Raw genomic sequence first — 11,963 nt, forward strand, 5'->3', positions numbered from 1 at the left:
GGCTAATCCCATCATTTCCTACCCCTAATCCCAACTCAAAATATTTAATTAAGATTAAATATTAATCCTCATGTTTATTAAAAAAGTTTTAATAAATATCTCCTCAACCCAATCCCTTGAAATAAATAAAACTTTATTTATTTCTTAAAAATCTAATTTATCCTCATCCTAAGAAATTCTAGACTATTCTAGAAAGTCTTTATCCTCATCCAAAGTCTAGACTCTTCTAAGAGATGTCTTTAAACCTAATCCTAATCCCCTCCTAACCTTGTCACATTTCCTAAACATGAGTTAAAACTTCCTAACCCAAGCCAAAGTTAACAAATATCTCCTCCTTCACCCACCCTCATTAAATGCCATCCACTTGCCTATCCCTAAGCTAATCCTAAACTATCCTAATCCATCCTCTAATCATTTGCACAAGCCTAAGCAAGCTTAAAACCTTCCTAATCAAGTCCAAGTCAAAATTGCTCTAATCACCCTCAAAATATCTCAACCATAAAACTTTATGAAGTCCACTAGGTCATAAATAACTCTTACAAGCCCTTTTATTGCTCTTACAAGTCATTATGAGGGTCTTTATGAAGATTTTATCCCTTGAGCCTCCTTTGTTGACTCATCCTTCCCCTTTCCTCCATCCTCTCACCATGTGACATGTGTCACTCCTTGATTGACTATAACGAAGCACAATCCATGTGCTCTCCTCTCATGCAATTTGAGCCCTCCATAAGCTTTTTCTCATCCTTGCATCTTAGCCCTCAATCCCTCAAGCCTCTTGCCTATAAATTGAATCCTCTCCCAAGCCATTTTAACACAATCCATGAAGTAAAGTTATAATGCTATTTTGAGAGCCAAATCCATACTAAAACCATACACTCACACCCAAATTCCAACTCCATTTGAAGCCCTTTTTGAAGCATAAAGCTTGAGCATACATCCTATCTATTTAGACAAAGCTACTCAACAAGAGAGCTTCTCATTGAGAGAGCCCATTAATGGCTCATATTCTCAATTGAGAGCTCATCTTAGTCTATCTTGAAGTTTATGAATTTTGTTTAGTTTGTAGAAGCTTTATTTAAATTTGGTTTCTATTAGCATACTAACATTGCTCATATACATTTTGGCACGCCCGGTGGGACCCCGCATGGGTCATCTTCATTAGCTTTTTTAGTCAAGTTTTGTATGTCATTTGCTGATTTTGGCTAATTTTGCTTGTTTTTGTGATTGGTAGGATTGTATAAATTGGTTTTGTAGGTCCACATGAGCATGAAGAAGACAAAGGAACTCATAGTCTATCTCATAGTATTTGCAGATTTTTCAAGCTTATAGGTGGACAAAGCACTTGGAATTCTTCTTCCTCTTCTTGTCTATATTCTTCTTATTCCATCTACTTCTTCTTCTTCTTCTTCTTGTGGGAGATCTTGGCCATTTTTTTTTAAGGAAGCAAAATCATACACACTTCTTTTTAGTGCTTAAAATGAACCCCCAAATCATACTTAAATCCATTAAAAATTAAAAATTTGCAAAAAAGAAGAAATCTTTTAACAAGTGAAACTAAACCAATCTAATCATTTGCATCCTTGCAACATCAAGATTTTAGATGCATTCATGCAAAGTTAGGAACACTTCATTTTTGGGAATTTAAAAAGAACTTCAAGTTTCCATTTCAAAAGGTTCAAAATCAACACTAAGTGCACACTAAAGTTCTTTTAAAAAAATCTCATGAAAACTAAGAGTCCTAAATGGTTGCCAAAATTGTCCTAAAAGCTTTGTTATTTGTTCCAAAAAAATGTCTTGTTGCAAAATCTTGAATGTTTCTTAGGTTTTTCATGCATCAAAACAATCTAGGAATATCTTTTTTGGGCTTAAAATATGCAAACTAGAACACAAAATCTTGAATGAAAACCAAAGTCCAAAGAGTCATTTTCACTTTTGAGTCCAAAAACAATCTTGAATGATCTAAGGTTAAAACAAAGCACTTCAAAGTTCTTAAAACAACACTCAAAATCTCAATCTTGAATGCTCAAAGGAAAAAACTTGAATGTTTAATCACTTGTCTTTGAATGCATGTTGCTAAACACAATCTTGAATGCCTAACAATCAATGAACATTGCATGGTTTTGATGCATTTTAATGATGCTCGCATTTCTTATGCTGACGAATTCTCGATTTTCATTATGTTGGCGACGCTGTCAAGTTGGAATGAACATTGTATGTCCTAATCACGAGTGTCTTCAATCATAGCTTACAAAATCTAAATCATCAATTGGAAAAGAACAAGCATTTTTTTTAGCCCAAGATCATCCAAGTCTTCTCTCCCCTTGTCGTCTTTCGAGGCCATCTTGGGTGCATAAGATTAGGATCCAAAATCTTGTCTTAGCTTTTTAGGAGGCCTGCTTGGGGATTTCATCACCCCTTGGGACGACCTCAACTCCAGCGTTCCGGCAGAGTATAAAGATCGGGAGGTGAATCCAAAGACACTTCTCTTGAGATCAAAATTTTGTCACTCGGGCTAAGCCTCAAGGAACTTTATACCCTTGAGAAGTGAAAGAGGAGAAGTGGGTTACCGCTCCTCTCGGCTGTGTGACATCTTTTTGGTTTCATCTATGGATTTGGGCCTCACGTACCTTGTGTATATCGAGGACTCCCTAGCTAAACCAAATTTCATCCTTGTAGAAAGCTTCCTAGGATGTTGGTGTGTTTGACATGCTTGCTCCAAAATTTTGTCTACTTGTTTGTTCATAGCTTTTGAATGAATGTTTGCCAATTTTGATCGAAATCTCAGAAAAGCAAAAATCTCCCAACTCAAGGCATACTTAGCGTAGTCACTGCCTTATCAGAAAATCATCCAAGCTCCGCCGATGCAATCGAATCTATCTAGTTCTTTGCCTTAGAACAATCCCAAATCCAAAGTCCATCCAAATCATCCCCCTAGCCAGCTAGCAACCCAATCCAAAATCACCCAAGCCTTTAAAGAGTTGTTGTCACTTTGCCAAAATTTGCTATCCAATCAATCTATCCTACCAATCAACCAATCTCACCAAGGTTATCCCTTTGACAGAGCATTGTCTAGGGTAATCTAACTTTGTCACTTGCATCCCTCATCACCTTGAGCTAAAGGTTGGGATCCACAAGTGGTCAATCTTGTGTCATGCCCATAGGATCATTAGTCTATCCTTAAGTTGACACAATCACCACGAATCCTGTACATAGGAAAGCAAAACTCTCACTTTTTGATAGCATACCCTTGAAGTCTTCCACCCACAAGAAAGCCAAAAATCTCTAGCCAATCCTCCTTAGGTCTGTCATACAGCTTTGACTCTCCCTAGGAAATCTTTCATCAGCCAATCCAAAATCTATGCTTAACCCAAATCCAACCATGAGCTTTCGTGTTCATCCATACGCAAGACCCCATCCCCATCAAACTCATCCTCAAAGCATGAAGTACCAATCCTATCATGATGTGTTTGGTCGCATTGTCCTTGCTCCCGCCACCTCCTATTCTAATGATGATGAAAATCTTGTTGACTATGACGGGTATATTGAAAGCCTTAGAAACATTCCCCCAAGCATCCCCCAAAATCCAAGAGTTATTCCAAACTATCTAGTCATGCCATCTGATATTCTAGCTTCCCCTCCATCACCCCATCAACCAAGCTTCCAATCTTCCACCCCCATCACACTAGCTATTCCTGTCAATCCACCTCCACCTTCAACACACGAGTCTCCAAGGAATGTCCTAGAGGAAATACAAGAAAAGTTGCCTCCAATAGTTGATAAGCCATGTCATCTAATCCAACCATGTGAAGTAGTCAGTGATGAAGCTTCCCCATCTATAATATCACCTCCATCTCCCATAGCTATCATCCCCATACCATCCATCAAATTGCTTAAAATCCTTCCACTTCCCACAAGCATCAAAATCCCACCACCTATCAAATCCCTCCAAATCCTATCCACATCGCCTCCAAGCATTTCCCAAATCTCTCGTAATGACCCTTATGCATCCATCTTCTACTCACCCATCTCCACTACTGAATCTCCCATCTATCCATCCGCTGCCTTTGAAGAATCCATCCCTTCACCTCCTATCGCACCATCCACTCCAAACCAATCCTATCAAGATCCTGCCCAAAAGCATGTTGAAATCCCCCAAAGCATAAATGAAGATATCATCATACCATGTCTTCCATCCATAGTGCAGTCACCATCTCCTCCATCTCCAAAACCTCGAGCCATATCTCCTCCACTACAAGATATCTTGTCATCCCACCAACTACATCAAGATCCTATCGTTCCATCTCCCCCGCTCCATGCTTCCATCTTACCACCTATCTAAGCTATTCCACCATCTATAATCTACCCTCTTGGTTCACTTACATTCATCCATGGTGGCCCTCTCTCAGTAGAAGAATTAAGAATAGTATCTCCCCATTGCAATACACCTAATAAATCACTTCTACCATTTTCTGCAAGAAAAAAGTTTCCTCAGCTTGTTCAAATGCTCAATCGATGGCATTATCAAGGTCAAGGTTTAGGACCACAAGAGCAAGGAATCAGAGAGCCTATTATTGCACAAAAAAATATAGGATTTCATGGTCTTGGATATGTATCCAAAGGCTCACCATCTAAAGGTGTTGGTACACCACACCCCCAAACCAAGCCTATCTCCAAGCCCACCATGCCAACCTCCCATCACTCCTTCAAGAAATCTTATGTCATCCCCCCTCCACCATCTTTGCAACCCAAAACAACCTACCATATCCCCCCTTCATCCACTAAATCCATTTTGGGTCCCTATGTCCCAAAATCTACCATCCTCCATCCTCCTATCAGCCATCATAAAAATCCTATTCCATCCATTTCTATGCAAGATCAACAAAGGCACATATCAACGCGCATCATCCATCATCATCCCCCTACATGCTCTTTCATATCCTCTCCATCTCACAAAGCTTCTCCTAACCATCTTCCCAAACCTTACCACAGCAATGTGAATGCCAACTTCAAAATGCATAAAGCTCTAAATCCACATCCTAGGCAATCATATGTCTATTCTAAAATACATACTCCAAAAAGGAAAAATCCAATCAAAGAATGCAAAACAATGCAAAAGCCTATGAAAAGAAAATCCAAAACCATGTGGATCCCCAAGAAAAAAGTTGAAACCCAATGTACAATGGCATCCACCATTGCTAATCCCCCATCTAGTGACTCATGTCCCCCATCTCCTAACTCCATCTTGGGTGCCTATATCCCCAAGCACGCTTCCACAAATCCTCCATCACGCCCGCATCTACCATCTATCCCCCATATGCTCTTTTCACACCCGTTCCAACATGTGCCAATGTTTCTCTTGCAAGCATCCCCATCTCATGCTCCTTTCCAACATTTTCATCCCTCCATCTGCTACCATCAATCCCATCTAATCCAATCTATTGCATAAATCACACATCTGGTGTACCAACAACTAGCAACAAAATTGAACATTCCAACAGCCAGTGAAAAATCCCAAAAAAGCCAAAATAGCTGAAGAAAGCCAAAATCATTCCAGCTAAGTCCAAAGTCAAAAAGTCAAAAAAGAAAAGAAAAATAAAGCGTCCACTGGTGAAAACTTGGCAATTCAAGCGCCTTGGACAAGTACCATGATGAAAACTTGGCAAACAAGCATCATGCGTAATCCCGCCATCCCTAGCTTAGCCTATCACCCTCATGCTTTTGGTCATCTCTTGACATCCAACTCCATCTTCCAATCTATCCACCTATCCTCCATCCTCCAGCTTCCATCTCACACCATCCACTAATCTTATGCAGCTTCAGCCAATCATCTCAGCTATCATCCATCTCCCTAGCCCCTTCAGCTTTTTCCATCCTAGCTTCAATCCTATAACATCCATCATAAGACCTCCTTCCGCATGTTATCTTCTAATTGGGGGCACTATATTCCTTGGAGATCTTGTCTTGTCTATCCTCCCTTATCATTGGTATCTAGCTCTAGGCTATCCTCATGAAAACCCAATGTCATCTCTTTATATCCATCATAATCCTAGCTATCTACCATCCTATCCAGCCATCTCATCCTGCTCCTCTAGCTATCCTTGGTCACAAAATCTCTCATCATTATTGGATGCATCCTGCCAAATCCATATCTTTCGCTATCACCTCATCCTTAGCTTCTGCCTCTTGCACCAACTTGAGCCATCCCGCTATCCTCTCATCCTGAGCTTTTTATCCATCTGTATCATACCTATCATTGGTCTGTTAGCTTGTACCATATCTTGATTAGCCTGCTTGTACATATCTTGGTCCATCAGCTTGTACATCCTCTTTAGCTTAGTACCATTGTATCTATCCAGCGTTCGTGTCAGTTCGTCCTTGATCAGCATCTTGCACCCATCACACATCTTGGTTAGCTATTCCAATGCATCCTTTAGCTAGATTTCCTATCACCAAAGTCTTATCTTTCTTAGTTCAGCTTGCCAGACGCATCACTCATCCAAATCCACCAGCTTCGGTGCTCTCCGATAGGTCCTTGCAGGATATAGCTTTCCTCATGTCTGATCTTGGTCCGTTAGTACCTTGTCCTACCCATCTCGTTGGCAAACGGCTCTCTTTTGGATTTTCACTTTCTTTTGATTTGGGATCTTCCCTTTTGGGTCTTGAAGTATCTTTTCCAAGCAATCTCCTTGTTCCCTCCTCAAGGTTGCCACGATCTTCCATATCATGGTATGCTGCGAATGGGGCAATTAGAGCGTAAGGTCTTGATCAGGTCTTTCGTTTGTTTTTCTTTTCTGCTTGTGGGTTCTCCAGTGTCCAAGTCATAATGGCATAGCTTCAACCCATTTAGTGAAATACTCAGTTGTTGTAATGATGAACTTGTGGCCACTAGATGAACTTGGGTGAATTTTTCCAACCAAGTCAAAGGCCCATTATTGAAATGGCCAATATGTCACAAAAGGAATCAACTCACATCCAGGAGCATGAATCAAATTACCATGGAGTTGACATTTTTGACAAGACTTGGCATAACGAACAACATCAACTTGCATAGTTGGCTAGTAATAACCTACTCTAAGAAACTTTTGAGCAAGTGCAAGGCCATTAGAATGTGCCCCACAAATGCCATCGTGGACTTCAGCAAGTGCCTTTTCAGACTCTTATGGCTCTAAACAAGTAAGCAATGTTCTGTCTAGACCCCTTCTATACAAGTCACTAGAGACCAAAATGTAATGTGAGGCATTACAAAGGAATTGCCATTTTTGGTTGCGCGTGAGGTTCTCAGGAATAGTTTGATCATGCTGGTAAGAGAAGATGTCAGCATAGCGAGAAGAATCATGACCTACAATAGTGTAGATCACTTGGTTATTAGGAGAATCATAGGCGGGATGATGCAGTTCTTCCACCAGGAACTCAAATTGAGATTCATGTTCTTGTAGTTGGAGTGTAAATGCTAGAGTGGCCATAGCATCAACAACTTTGTTTTTTGCTCTAGGAATCCGCTGAAATGCACAACAATGAAGTAGTTCCTTAGAGCATCTATCAACTTTTTATAAGGTATCAATTTGTCATCCTTCATTTGAAAGTCATTATTCTCCTGGTTAATAACAAGTTGGGAATCCCTTTAGATATGCAATTCAATTATTCTCCATTCAAGAGCCATCTTGATCCCATTTGTTAAAGCCTCATATTTTGCCATGTTGTTTGTACAAGGGAACAAGAGTTTGTAAGATTTGGGAATCGTATACCCATGAGTGGAAACAAACAATATACCAGCTCTAGCTCCATTTTGTGTGTGAGAACCATAGAAGAATATTTTCCAAGTTCTCTCAGTGATGTACATTATTGAGGCATCTGGAAATTCAACTTGTATGGGTGTTGTATCCTCTAAAGGAAAATCAGCTAGTTGATCAATTATAGCTTGTCCTTTGATGGCTTTACATTCAACATACTGAATGTCAAATTTTGAAAGGATCGTCATCCATCTAGCTAGATGACCAAAAAGCACAGCTTTGCTCAACAGATATTTTGAAGGATCAATTTTAGCAACTAGGTGGACTGTATGTACCAACATGTAATGTCGAAGCTTTTGAGAAGAAGAGAGCACTGCAAGACAAGCTTTTTCAATGCTAGTATAATTCATCTCATAAGAAACCAAAGTTTGACTAATATAATATATGGCTCATTCTTTACAAGTCTCCTCACTTTGGGCTAGTAGTGCTTCTAGAGAAGAAGTTGTAGCTGACATATACAAGATCAAAGGTTTTCCTGGAATAGGTGGCATCAAGATGAGAGGTTTTTCCAATTACCCTTGATTTGATCTAGACTTTGTTGACATTCATCATTCCAGATATGAGTAGAACCTTTGTGCAAATTCTTGTTGAAAGGTTGAGCTTTATCAACCAATTGATAAATAAACCTTCTTATGGATTGCAAATGTCCTTGTAGACTTCTAAGTTGACTAATATTTTTTGGAGGAGGCATATCCATGATAGCCTGGACTTTTTTAGGATCAACCTTAATACCTTTTGCTGAGATAATGTAGCCTAGCAACTTTCCTGAAGTGACACCAAAGGCACAATTTTTTGGATTTAGCCTAAGTTGTAATTGTTCCATACAGTCCAATATCAAACTAAGGTCTTGACGGTGTGTATTTCTTGTTCTATATTTTTCCAATGTGTCATCAACATAGTCCTCCATATTTTTATGCATCATATCATGGAATATGGTGATCATTTCTCTTTGGTAGGTAGCACCGGCATTCCTAAGCCCAAAAGGCATGACGTTCTAATAGAAATTACCCCATGCACATGTCAAGGTTGTCTTCTTTTGATCAGATGGAGCTATCTTAATTTGATTATACCCAGAAAACCCATCCATAAGGGAGTACATTGCATATCTCGCAGTCATGTCTACGATCATATCAATGTTTGGTAGTGGGAAATCATCCTTGGGGCATGCTTTGTTAAGATCTCTGAAGTCAGTACAAATTCAGATGGTTTTATCATGCTTGGATATAGGTACAATGTTGGAGATCCATTCTGCATAGTCAATTGCTCTAATAAAGTTTGCACTCAAAAGTTTTTCCAACTTTGCTTTCACCAACAAAGCTGCATGTAGATGCATCTTCCTCAATTTTTGTTTAACAGGCTTGATATCATGAGAAATAGAAAAATGATGCATGATAAGATCTATGTCAAGCCTAGGCATGTCCGAGTATGTCCATGCAAAATTGATCTTTTTATCTTGAAAAAATTGGGCAAATTGTGCCTTTTCTTTAGCTGACAATGATTGAGCTACATGAATAATTTTAGGAGATTCCTCTGTCCCCAAGTTGATTGGCTATGTAGGCTCAATGAGAACTGATGATCTATCTTGAAAATAGCTTGGCAGACTACCAAGTACCTCATCTGTAGGTGCCTCAAAGAGGTTTTCATTGTTAGATATGTCTTTATTTTTACTATTTTTAGGTTTAGATATCATCACAATGTGGTTTTCGCCATCTAACCGTTTATTTTTTCTTTTGATTTTATGACTAAGGTACTTGATATCTAATTATGTCATGTGAATAATAGGTTGACTAGTGGAAGAAGTGATGGGTTCGATAGCATTTAGGTAACACACGATCTCATAGTCATTATGGAAAGACAATATTTCTGGTGTCTGATATTGAATGGACCAATCTATGAGATTAGGATGAATCAATGAGAGTGATGTAGAAGCTTCAAGGCTATTGATGCAGAAAGAGTCATTTTTGGTGACATGCAAAGGTGAGCCTATATTTAAAGTTGCAAAGGTATCCAAATCAGGAATAGTCCTAGAGGAACTAGCATGACCCACTAAAGCATTTTGCGAGTTAAACTTGTCGGACCTTACACTAGACTTGACTACATTTGGTTGGGTTACATAAGTGTGAATAACATCCACTCCTAGTTCACAAGAGGCATCTAATAAACTTTCCCATTCATACTCTTGAGAGTCTGTACTCTCATCTCTAGCAATTAGACAAGCAATATTTTGTCTAATTTGGCCTCTATTCATGTCCTCATGGTCAAATTCATCTTGTTCTAGTTGTCGAGAAGTGGAAGCTTCAACATCATTAGTAGTATTTAGAGTCTTCCCCCCAAAAAAGAGAAGTTGTAGGCACAAAGTCTTCATCTTGCAAAGCCGTAGCAACAAAGGGAGAATTATCATCCTCTAATTCACTAAATATGGGCACATTTTGAGTAGACATTAGCATATTATCCTCTAGCCCATATCCTAAGCCAGCAGTGTCTCGAGCATTATGACCTTGGGTATGACTTAAAGGTTCAGCTAGAGCTTTTTTGTTACTAGTTAAAGACCCAGGACCTTGATAGCCCATATTTACAAGCATCTTATATCCTTTTCTATATCATTTGGGAGAAATGGGGGTGGTAACTGTAACATCCTCTTTATCATCCTCTCCCCTATATATCCAATCTTTAATAGCTTGTTCTTCTTTTTCTACTTCCGGGGGAACTAAGGACTAGACAAAAGTGTCAAAAAAGTCATGGCAGATGCAGAAGGTTTCTTTTTGGTGGACGACTTCCCATAAGATAGAGGGGAAATAGGTAGAGTAGCAATAGAGTCTAAAGTGTATTCTCCCATACCAAGACTCATCATTTTCATTTTTTGTTCACACTCTACAAGAGATGGTGTTGGCTCATGAGAAGAGTGATTTTGTGGAACTAATGTTTTAGTAGTTGACAATGTGTTGATGGACACTGAGTTATCACCGGGGACAACTACTGCAGTACCATTAAAAGGGAACTTGATGCACTGATGGTACGTAGAAGGCACTGCTTGCATGTCGTGAATCCATGGTCATCCCAAAAACACATTATATGCAAGGGGTATATATAGGACTTGGAAAACAACATCCTTTTCCACTGGACCAATTCTAATTGAATTCTAATTGGTAGTACAATCAAACCCTTGGAAGGTCTTTCAACCTCGTCATAGGTTTTTATGGTAATCTTGTGCCTAGGATCAATAGAAAATTCTAACATGCCCAACTGTTGGATGACATTAAAGGAAATAATGTTTAACCCTGCAACATTGTCTATCAAGACTTGGCGAATGAAAGTATGGAAGATTTGGACTTTGACATGGAGAGTAAGGTTGTGGGGATGACTAGGAGCTTGGTCATCTTCTTTAGAAAAGGTGAGGTGATAAGGTGAAGAGATATGATTCACCATAGCTTGGAACCATTTCACATCAATATCTATGGGAACATTGGTAGAACATAAAGCTTTTTCAAGAATATTCTTGTGCAAGAGAGATAACTCTAACAACTCAAAAATGGAAATTTGAACCAGGGTATGTTGTAACTGACTGACAAGCTCATAGTTCAAGATCTTGGAAGTGGTTGGTTTTTTAGAAGATGAAGCATTCTTGGAATCTTATGCAACTTTTAGAACAACCTTAGATTGCCCCCTAGTAACAGCATTAAGTGGTTCACTTTGTGATGAAAAAGAATTGGTCACCCAGAGCACCACCTTAGGTTGAGAGTCATTATGGTATTGAGGAACATCACACATTTTTAAGAAAACTTTAGGTCGTTCATCTACATATCGGTTGTCATCATTAGAATTTGTCATGCATAAATACTCAACAAGCTCAAGCATACTTATGATATTGTCTGTGTCAACATAAGCATAGCTAATCTTGGCATCATGATTCTTTTTAATAGCTTTAGAGGTTTCACCCTTCTCATATTCTAGTAAGGGTTGCTTAAAAGCTTTGTGATCAACATTTCTGGTGAGACCATTGATGACAACTTTGCCTTCCTCAATAAGATCTTGAATCACATCTTTGAGCTTGAAATAGTTTTCAGTGCTATGACCCTTGCTTCAATGATAACTACAGATATGATCCTCTCTCCACCACAAGGATTTGATGGGTGGGTCATAGTGTCAGGAATTATCTGGCAAAGTAATCAAGTT

The sequence above is a fragment of the Cupressus sempervirens genome, chromosome 3 (genome assembly GCF_028749045.1).
Source record: "Cupressus sempervirens isolate cs-2001-9-10 chromosome 3, ASM2874904v1, whole genome shotgun sequence".
Taxonomy (NCBI): Eukaryota; Viridiplantae; Streptophyta; class Pinopsida; order Cupressales; family Cupressaceae; genus Cupressus; species Cupressus sempervirens.